Source organism: Taurulus bubalis, assembly GCF_910589615.1.
Source record: "Taurulus bubalis genome assembly, chromosome: 21".
Classification (NCBI taxonomy): Eukaryota; Metazoa; Chordata; class Actinopteri; order Perciformes; family Cottidae; genus Taurulus; species Taurulus bubalis.
Genome location: NC_136609.1, coordinates 11,072,952 through 11,084,786, shown reverse-complemented (window position 1 = coordinate 11,084,786; position 11,835 = coordinate 11,072,952).

The window sequence follows — 11,835 nt, the reverse complement described above, 5'->3', positions numbered from 1 at the left end:
AGCCCAACTCGGTCTGGTATGACCAGTATAGCTTACTATGTTAGCAAGCTTGCTGTGGAACTAACATTAAGGAGTATTATTGCTGATCCTTTCAGGATTATTAAGATCAATATGATGTATTTAATATCTATTACCATTTGTAACCACAGGGGGCACGGTCTTCAGAAGTCGTGCTTTTAGGACTTAAAATGGCGTATTGCTAGCCACGCTAGCTGTGTTGCATGATCACGTGCTTAACTAAGAACACGGCAAACATTATACCTGCTGAACATCACCATGTTAGCATTGTTGTTGTGAGTACACTGATGTTAGCATTTAGCTCAAAGCAGGCTGTTGTACAAATCAGTACGCTTTTGAAGAGCCACAACAAACAGAGTCTCAGTCCCTGTAACTTTAGCTCAGAAAGCTTCAGTCGCTGTAATTTTATCTTCATACCAGGACAGAGTATTAATAAACCCTGAAGCGATAAAAAGGGCATCTTTCCCTTTAATTGAAGGAGAACAAGCTGCAGTGCAGAGGTCAAGCTAACATCTCTAAACACGCTCGGTATGAACACACAACTGGACATCACACACATTTGATGACAGGCTGTCTGACAGCGGCTGCTCTCCTCCAGTCCTGGTGCTTCTGCAAATAGTTAACCTCTGAACTGCCCAACATGTGGAATCTGGGACAGTCGGAGGTGCTGGTCACTTAACTTCATCCCTTTCTGCAGCTACAACTCTATTGAGAGGATGAAAGCTGCTCTCTAAATGAAGTTTGGCTTGATGAAACACACACGGACATCTGAAGGCTCAAGGCAGGTCATGCTCTTTTCCTTCCCCTTGGCTTTCAACCACAGTCCTTTGTTACTCGGTCGATCTGAGGTAAACCCCAACGCTGCGTCTCGCTTTGAGCCAGCATGTAGCACTTGCCTCAGTCCAAAAAGGGAACTTTAAAGTAAGAAAAACACACACAGACAATGTGCTGGCACACAGCGTAGAGGAAGTAACACTTAACAGGAAGATGGTGAGCCGTCTAGCATCGAGGATCAGTAGCTTGTTTTACTTCAACTCAAGTGGAAACAGTTGCTGAAATAGTGCAGCCTACTATGAAATATTGGCTTTGGGACTGTTACTTTGACTTTACCTTGAATTGAAATTAAATAAAATAAATTTGCATTGACAAAAAGTGACATGATGTCATCAAATGTGCAGATCATTTTAATTTTAGCATGTGGGTCTCTTCACAATAATCTATAAAAGTGTGGTAAATTGAACAAACAATAAACCTTTCTGTGGGAATCAGTTACTTCTCATGCACTCAACTTCCTTCTAACAGTCAAAGCAAAGACACATTTACTTTATTTGCCAGCAGTTACATCAGCAGTTGAGAATTAGTCGATGGCCATTTTAGGCCTTTTTGCTTCTTGGTCTAAACACACCAAAAAGAAGTGCGGAGAATCTTGAGTTAATAGTGTGTGTTCTGATCCTGACAGTTAAACACAGCAGCTGTGGCCAGGGGTGAAAGAGGGGAAATGTTTTACTCTACTCTGGAGCAGTGGTGCACAATCTGGCTCTGGCTACCTCAACGGGGTTACATAACAGAGAACATGTGAAAGTGAAAAAAGGCAGGAGATGGAAAGAGGGGGGATAAGGCGAGGAGGGACATCGATGATGTCATGCATTTCATAGTAAATGAAGGGGATCAAGTCAGCAGGAAAAACACATTTACGTCACACTTTTTTTCTCTCACTCTTTTCATCAGATGCCGAAACTATGAGCGACAGCTTCGATGCAGACCTTCAATTTCGGCAATGTGGCCTTATTTGGCATCCGAGGAAAGGAAAAACTGGAAGGAAGGAAGGAGGCGAGGGCCAAAATTCCACATGAGGTTTTTATCAAATCAAGACTGATATGGAGTCAGGAGACTAAAGCGGTTTAACAATATCTAAAGGCTATCAGGTCAGCCGTTTAAAGGTCTGGAGACTCTAATCTAAGACGAGCTTCTCAACATATGATGAGTAGAAACACACATCCAAAGCAGCGTTGGAGCTCGTGTAGAGGTGTCTTTGTCTGCCACTGGTCCGGTGTGGAGACCTCTGAGCACAAACAGTTCATTTTGACACATAAAGACACATTCAGCCGCTCACATCTGACAAAACAACCAACAGGAAACAGAACAGACGCTTCCTTGTCTGCTCTCTGCTTTCAGAAATAGTCGCCCCCGCCGTTATCAAGCCAGGGTCACACTTCCTGCCTTTCTGCTGCTCAAATTCGCGCAAGGGATTCTGGGAAAGGACTGGAGGTACAGAGGGCCTCGACGCCCCCCCCGCCCCCTCCTCAACCTTCTCCGCCCACCTCTGCAGGCTGGCAGCAGGAAGTCAGCGCTCCCACTTCCTCCTTGGCAAAAGCAAATGCAGAAGTGGAGATGGTTTAGTTTGGAGGAAGGTCACTCTCAGTTCTCTATCGGAACCTTTTCTTTGTCCGCTATCGTCCCGGTTATCAGTGATCACAAATAAAGGGCTATTCCACGCACAAATACTCACAACCTCTTCAGAGGAAATAATCCAGTTTGTTCTTCTTTTGTGAACCAAAGAGTCCCAAACATTTTGTAACGTGAGTCACACAGAGAGATGTCAAAGCACTGATTATGACCTTTGCAATGCTGCTACAATGTTTCACCACAAAACATGTAGAGAACATAAAAAGAAACGGTACAATCATTCAAAATGCAGATAAGAAGCAAGGACTGGTGGGAAGTGCTGTGAAACAGGAAGTCAACAAGTGCAGCAGAAGAAAGATGAGCCAGGTTGAAGAAAGTAGGTGCACTGAAAACACATGTAACTCCCATGATGCACCGCTCGCCAGAAAATAATTGTATATATATATATATATATATATATATATATATATATATATATATATATATATATATATATATATATATATATATATATATAAAAGTATCCAAAGTATCCAAAGTGGTACACAGGATTTTAACTTCTCAGTCTCTCATTTTGTCATTTATTAAACCCTCTTTATGTCACACTCACACATTTTTTTTCCTTGTATTTCTGTTTTGTGCTGTATAATAAAAGTAGTAATATATTTTCAGTGATACAATAGATACATCCAGTGATCACATCATCTTAATACAAGGAGGAAATGCATCTAAATGCTGATAAAATATAGATGGAGAAAAGAGGTTAGATACTGCTGGGTTACTGCTGTTGTCGGGTTAATAAACACGGCATTCCCCCCACATTCCTGAAACAATGGCCGCTCTCTGTACCAAAAACAGTGTCTCTTCAGCTCAGGGAAGTGTGATGGAGTAAAAACAAAACACTTGATGTGGTAACATATTGTCTGTGTGTGTGAAGGTTGTCTGACTGGTTTCAGTGAAACGGAGGAAGGGGACGGCCCACATTCTTTAGAGCTGACCTCATGCTTGGGAACCATTATACCTGCCCAAAAAAAAAAAAAAAAAAACTAGCTGAGACTCTGAGATGGATTATTTGTTGCAACACCTACTTTCTCTAAGTATTGCTCCATGTTTCTGTGTGAAGAATGAAGGGAGTAAAAAAAATGCATGAGCAGTTTCGGCCTTTCTGCACTAAAGTTACATTGCTTGAAGTTTCTGGGGACTGAGTGGAGAGGGAAGTGCTTATTTCTTACTTTCTTCCTTTTTCTCTTTCCCTGAAAGACGCTATTACTGTTATCGTAGCTTCGATTACCGGAGATAAGAGGCCAAATTGGGAAATGCATCCACAGAGAATGCTCAATCGTGTCCAAATATGGTTGCATGCTGGCACTCGGCAAAAAGCTGAAAATGAGGTAAGAGCGACAGATTTGAGGCTGTGTGTGTGTGCGTGTGTATGTGTGTGTGTGTATGTTCCATGTGGACGTCCCAGGAGGAAAAAGCTTGTTTTTGGACGCCCACGCTGTGAAAACAAGCGACCGGACCCTTGAGCCCAGGTGGAGATTCAAAGCAGTGACCGATCAAACTTTGAAAAGAGCTGCGAAAGTCTCCGCCCGGTGCACCTGCTGTGCACAAAGAGCCATCTTGTTTTCAGTCACAAAGATGCCTTCACGCATCTTTTCTTCCTGGAGAGTCCAGGGAGCCTCATGCATATACATTTTTCTTCCTCTTACTATACCTGCCACAGTCAATTCATCAGCCATGTAACACACACACACACAACAAAGGCCGCTAATGAGCAGGAATGCCCACAGATCAGTGAAACAGCACGACAGCTACCGCCGCAGGGGGTCCCTCTTATTGGTCGGCTGTTGTTCGCAACTAACGGTGCCCCCCCCCCCCCCCGTACTCAGACAATGGCAGGGCTGGCTCTTCCCGCCACGTGTGTGTTGATACCGTACAGTGAGAGGAAAAATAACAGCGGGCCGAGTAGCTGCAGGTCACTTCAGCTGCCACAAGAAGAAACTTTCTCGAGAGGACCCACCTAAAATATTGGGAAAGTGGACAGAGACCATCGGGACAGTTGTCACTTCTCAAGATAACATGTTGCACGTTGTCGTTTTAAAGGCCGCGGTTTCATCCGTTTCCAAGACTTACGCTGAATGGGGACACACAACTCTATTCTTTGTAGGTAAATGGCATTTAAAGGTTGGAAAATAAGCCACATGAACTTCACAGTCTCTGTGCTAAAAGCATGCAGACACATCCAGAGAATTAGAGCAGCATGCTGGAAAACTGGGCTTCACATTTAACGTCACCAGAGGAATCTATTAAACAATTTACTGCCATAATGCCCCAGCTGTAAAATACATTTAAAAAAAGGTGTTACTTTCCACATATTTATACATTCTGGGCATCTGCGCATGGAGTGCCTCACAGTGTCAACGAAATTCAATCGTCATTCACAGCATCCCAAACATCCAGAGATGTAGACGTCACTCCCCATTTAATAACATAAATGGAACAGAAGCGGTCACAGTAATTCCCATCTGCTGCAGCGGCTCGGTCGAATGTCTGAGGAATGCACAACAGGGCACGTTGAGCTCGGGGAGGAGGAATGTTGGGAATTATGGCTGGTCTGAGTGGACTGTGTCTGTGTGTGTGTGTGTGTGTGTGTGTGTGTGTGTGTGTGTGTCCACATGCAAACCATTCCGCCACAATTTGTCTGCATTCAATGTGCTGCTAGATGGGTGCAGGGATTACATCAAACAGAGTCTGATTGGCTGCTTCTTAGCATGGCAGCGGGACTGGCCTGCACAGATACATCCCGGTGGATTATGGGTAAAATTAGAAAGTTGCATTAAGGGCAGGCTGTCTGTCCATTTGTCTATCTGTCTGTCTGTCAGCACTTTTTGATATTAATGCATTACAACAAAGAGAAAAACAATGAGATTAATCTGTATTTGTGCAGCAGATTTCAAAATAAAAGTCCTACAGTGGCGCTGAAAGCAGATTATATAAGATTGCGTCATTCTGCTGGCTAAAAGGCCGACTGTGACACATACTCACAGTCAGCTATATATATATATATATACATATATATATATATATATATATATATATATATATATATATATATATATATATATATATATATATATATGTTTTAAACAAAATGGTATCAATGTCTTTGAGGAACTGGGACACTTACCAGTAAGTGTTTTGCATATATTTGTAAGAACGAGAAAGAGGTGGCAAAACTTGCAAATTCGAGCGCTGATGGCAACTCGATGTCCACTTTTCTGTCTGTCAGCATGTTGTGTTTGTCACATACAGTATTTTTATAGAAATGAGGGGGTGCAGCGAATGTAGTTCGTGGCGACTGCAAATAGCCAGCCGGTGAAGACCTGACAGCAACATTCTCATGAGAGCCATCAGAGTGTGTTGCTCTCCACAGGTTAGGCCCTTTGTGTCGGGATATCCTGCCTCCGAGTTGCCTTCATGGTCTACACACACACACACACACACACACACACACACACACACACACACACACACACACACACACTGATTTAATTCACCTGAAACCACTGATAGTGGCAGGCCTGTGCATGTTTGTCCCCCATCTTACAAACTGCTAGGACACACACACACACACACACACACACACACACACACACACGGCCGGTGAAACACAAGCTGAGAGTCCAAACACTCTCCTCCAAATCAGCGGATCAGCTAGTTTGAGTCGCCGCCATCGATTGCTCGAGCCATCTGCTCCCTTTTGGCCCCGGCCAGCGTCTCCATGCCAACGCAGTGTTGATAAATGGAGGAGAGTTTTATTTAAGTCTGCAATCTGTTCGCGTTGTGAAGTAAATTCTCCGAGGCCTCCTTTGTGTGTCCATTAGAACGAGTGCCGTGGCCGCAGATCTGTGAGCTGTAATCCTGGATCAGCGTTTTCATAAGAGAGGGGAACTCGCTGGTGTATTGAAATCTTCTTTTATGAGCTTTTAAAGGAGGCATGGAAGTCACCAGAATATGATTTAAAGAAACAACAACCTGCTGTGATTCTGGTGAAACGTAAACCAGATCACAGGACGAGTTCAGCTCTGGAAGGCAGCAAACTAAACACAGCTGCTCCAGTTCCCATGAGAACAGGTCGCTCGCCTTTTGTCTGAAAGGAGATCCTCTTTCTTGTGACCTTTTTATTTCTCGCATTCTAACCACCGGGTTTTCAATTCCTCCGGCCCTTCCTATTTGCAGTGAAACCCGGCGGTGCTGCAAGCGGCTCAATGAGATGTTGCCCGCGTGTCGCAGTGAAGGCATTTGTGAAGTGTTAAAGACGCATCACACCGCGGTGTGTATTGTACCATTTACTTGGTAAATAAGCTTTGTGGCAGGGTTTTAAATAGTGTAAAACGTATGTTCAGTGAGATGTTTGCATCTAGATCTACTAGTTTTGAGGGATTCTATGTCATAACAATGCCCTGTTTCATTATATTTAAATTGTATTCAATTTAAAAAGCTTTGTATGCCAAGATATATCTGCATCATAAATATATGGAACTATTTCTTCAAACCAGGTCATATATGTATGTGTACTTTCATTCTAATTGACTTAGTATAAAGCTTCAGCAGGGGACAGTTTTCTTCAATGACAGTGGTATATTACTCTGGTAATTGTACTTCTACTTCAGTAAAATAGCAGAGTCACACTAGCTCCTCCTAAATTAGACATGTTCTTCCCCCCAGAGCTTCTTTGTGTCCTTGCAGGGACCCCTGATCTCTCAGCATACTTCTCAGTGGGTGACAATGTCAGATAAATGCTCTAAATGTTGGTACATGATGTCAACGTCAGCTTCATTGTGTAGCCCCGAGGTACCCGAAATGCCATCTTTGTGCCTGTTTATCTCTCAGTCTGTTTGTCATGAGTTATATAAGAGCCAGCCTGAGGACTCACACACACACACACACACACACACACACACACACACACACACACACACACACACACACACAAACACTCTGCTTGGGTTTGACAGGACCTCCACGTCGATCTGAAGTGTCTGGCGACGCTCTCCTCTCTCGGCTCAGCATCTTGTCGTGCCAGTGAAGACACATGCCTCTTCTTGAGAAGGTTCATCAGCACCAGCGCCGTGCAGACAGCGTCCCGACGTGCATCCTTTCTGTGGCTCCAAGCACCAGTTGTCCTATTTGTCGGCGCCGAGCACGAACCTCGCGATCCGACTAAAGCGCTTCGCCCCATGGCGACCGCGTGCCCCTGCTGCCCGGCCCTGACGTGAAGATGTGCAAAAGACGGGATCCATCTTGCGGCGCTGTGCAAATTGATGGGCTTCTAATGGCTTCAGGTGGCCGGTCCGTCTGGAGGAGGCAGGAATGTGAGCGGCTGCCAGTCGTTAATATCGGCCTATTGTTTCCATATCAGTTCATGAAGAGCTGACAGAGACGGCAAACTTCAGGTTTCACTTGACCGCTATCTAATCTCAGTTAGCTGGAATGTAAATCTGTCTAAATGGTGGTTTATCCGTCTTTAAAGGCCCTGCTTTACCTTCTGAGTTTGCCCACTTTAGCTGGAGGTTGTTTAATTAAAACTGCTCCCTCCGTCTCCATTTACGTCACAATGTCAACACACTCACCGAGCTGTTTATCGGCGTTGCTTTAACAAGGCACACGTGAGCTCAAAGGTAGTGTGTGCACTCTGGAATCACCAGCTAGATGCTTGTGTTTGAGTTCAGTAACTGACAGAACCATTTTGTTTGGCCAACAAAACGTCTAACTGGAGAGACAACGAGATTCAGACGTCCAAATCGTCAGAACAGCCGGATAATCGGCTGTTTATGACCAAATTATGGACCGGCGCCCTCAGAAATGCATTATGAGAAAGCAGCTCCACAGTAAAGACGCCCGGTCACACATGAACAGTGGAATATTTCAGTGGAATCGCAGCGCTTGAGCTCTCTAGCTACAGGAAATCACGACCTCTGCAGGGGGTCTCGGTACGTCACGAAGCCCGCGGCACCGCATGAGCTGCTTTCTCTGCTTTCCTTCAGTGTTGTTGAAGATGACTGAAGGACGGCGGGACCTCACGCAGACTACGAAACACTACAGCCGCCAAAACACTGGAGCCGCGTGAGCTTCCCCGCTCCTCGGGCGACTCTTGTGTTTGGGAAGATTTGTTATGGAAAGAGAAGGGATCCAGGGTGGGCCTGTTTCTGGGAAGTCACCCTACTCTGACCTCCGAGGAGAGGCTGGGGGATGGGGGTCGGATGAAGGAGGAGAGGAGGATTCTTTGGGATCTTTCTCTAAACCTTCCCTCTCTGTTTCTCCTGTTAATCCTCTGCTGTTTTGTCTCAAGTTTCTCACCACAGCTGAAGGCCTCAGCCTGAAGAAATGCTCCATTTTAATCAAATGAAAACAAGGGGCAGATTGAGGAGGGATTCACTCCGTTGGCTCTGGCTGCTGAATGTTTTGGCTACGGGAGTTTTGATTTGACACATACTCGTACTCTTTTTCAGGCTTCATTCAGCCGCTTCTATTAGAGCAACATTATTATGAAAGGAATGTTGCCTTTCCGACCATCATCTCTCTTGCTCAAGTTGTTCACAGCTGACATTCCCTACTCTCCCACATGAGTTATTTCCGCCCACATCCAGCGAGGTCCGAACTACATGGGAATGCCAATCTATTGTGTAACAGATGGGATGAAGCCTCAGTTTATCCCGTGCCAATCTAAACATGTACAATCCCATGAGAGCCACGTCAGAAGATGAGGCTTGTATCGGGGTTTCTCACATCTTCTCTGACTTTTTTTTTAAACACAAATCAGCTGTTTCTGGAGAGGCAAGATGTGCGGTTTATTAAAATATATTTTCAGGAATTTTCAGGAATAATAATCAAAATCCTGCACCCCTCCATACAGTACATTTACCCAAAAAAACAGCGGTAATCCAGACATGGTGACTATTCAAATCAACACACGAGCAATGACGGCATTACTGTTGTGGTGCCCGTCTTGGCGCCGTGCCTACGCTGGGGCGCTGGCAGTTTTATTCGGGGCCAGAATGGGGCACGGGGAACAATAGGGGCGTGGGTGGCGTGTTGGAACCGGGCCCACCAGTTGCCGGAGCAAGTCATGTGCCAGATCTGCAGACAAAGAGGCCGAGTCGGCGCTCATCTGGGCCGGAGTCCAGTCCGACTTGGATTGGGACGGTGGAGGTGTGGGGGTGGGGCGAGCGAGGGAATGTAGGCACACGTCTGAGTAAAGCCTTTATTTCAGGAGGGGGCCTCAGCGAACAAAAAGACACAGGGACCGGCTGTCTCCCCCTGCAAAGACGGAGGGGCACCCGGGCATCTGGGCTTCTATTCACCCAGCAACGGCTCACATCTTTAAACCGAGCATTTTGGGGGAATGACAGCAGCGTGCTGGAAGTCCATTGAACTGATTTACAGTACAAGCAGCATTAGCATGCGTTGTTCCCAGTGCTCCTCATTGCTCCTCATTGCTCCTCATTGCTCCTCTCTCATTGGTTCTTCTTCTCCCAAAGCCGTGTGTGTAACCTCTTCACATTTTGTCTCTTTGGCTTGTTTTCATGGGAACTATCTCCCCGCAAAACCTCAATGATTCATTAATCCAGACCTCAGAGCGACGCGGCTTGACCTTTCATACAAAGATGGAGGAAATTTGGCAGAGAAAAAGACTTGCACCCGAAAACAGGAAGAGCAATCAGCTCCTTGTTAGTCCAGCGGACTTTATTTTGAAGGACGGAAACCTGCAGAGGCCTTGATGCCTCGTTTCTTATCACAAAACACTTTCAAAATCAGAGACAGAAGGCTGTTATGATGTATTATTGTGTTGCACGTATTAAGGCATATCTGCAATAATCTGCTGCCTCACATACTAAAGCCATGTTAATCTCCGCAGATAACCAGCCTTGATAATAGTCTCTGACTGTGCTCTTATAATTGAGCTTACGATGTATACTGTTAATCAGGTCTTGTTATCTTTATTGATTGGGTGGTGACCTACATTGCCGACACACTATGGGTGAGTCACAGTCTGGGAAGTTGGTTTTCCTTTCAATCATTGCTGATAGTTGCTGGTGATAATTAGTTAATCATCTCTTGGGCGACTGAGCTAATTTGCAGGTAAAAATGAAGAGAGAGAATAATCTCGTTGCTGCTGCGGGTCGAGTTTCCACATCGGTTTCCCCTTTTGACACACGGCCTTCCACATTACGTGACAACGTTGTTTAGCGGCGACTATCAAACTGCACATCATTTTAGCCACGTATCCATGGTGAGGATGCATGTCTGTTGCCATGGAGACAGCTTATAGACTCGTGCCACATGAGAGTCACTGAGTAGTGTAAACGTCGGTGAAATCGTGTTGCACGGCCGTCTGACTGGGTTGGATATGTAATTTGTTGATGAACATTTTCCGCATATTTGACACCATTATTGCATGATCGGACAGGACGAGTTGCACCAAATGAGTATTTTACATTTAACCTTAAGGACACATGCACCTTCCTCCTGCTTATCAGCTCTGAAAAATCCTTCTTGAGATAGCGGCGCTCTCCTCAAAGATTATACACCCTGTGATATTTAAAACTGCAGGCGGAACTCTTCTGCATCTCATAAACTAATTGTGAAACTCTGCTACCAGAATAATAACTGATACAGTGTAAGAGGAAGTAAAGTGCAGCCAGAGTTCCCTTTTTGGACAGAGCAGGCACACAAAAGACCTTATTCATGAAAAAATTAATAAATAATAAAGAAACAGTGTTGGAAAAGGCATGCTGGGACATTCAGGAGGCCGAGGAAGCCGAGCAGATTTTGGCGGCGATCGGGGGTGAAAACCCAGGACCTCCTGAAGTGGACTAGAATGTATTTGAAATGTTGCGGGTTTGGGTTCAACTACCGACCTCTGGCAGCGTCTAGCGGGTCATGGACCGCATGCGACTGATCAGGCTCCAGATTAAGTGCAGGTTTGGCTGCTGAGACATGGACTCCAAATCAATTTTGCAAACTGCTACGGTGATAACAAATCTCATAGTCGGTTGATCCGTCGGGAAATTGGATTCCCTCGCTGCCAACAGCAAGGGTCAAAGGTCAGGCGCAGTGATGCGGGAGATTTAAAGAGATTCAAGGAAAGCGGGGCTTGAACATGAGACGCCTCGGGGGCAAGATCTCCTTACAACACCACGATGTCTTCACCAAACTATCGCTGTTGTTTCCAGCAGCTTCCTCTCAAAGAGCTCCAGGCGTGGAAACCTTTGATGCTTCAATAAGTCAGGCGGACAATGGGCTGTGTTCAACAACCCTTCTCATTGCGATAACATGCATGTTTTTGCCAAAGTAAGCGTTCTCATTTTGAGTATTCACTTCCTTTAGTTGAGACAAAACAACACGTGG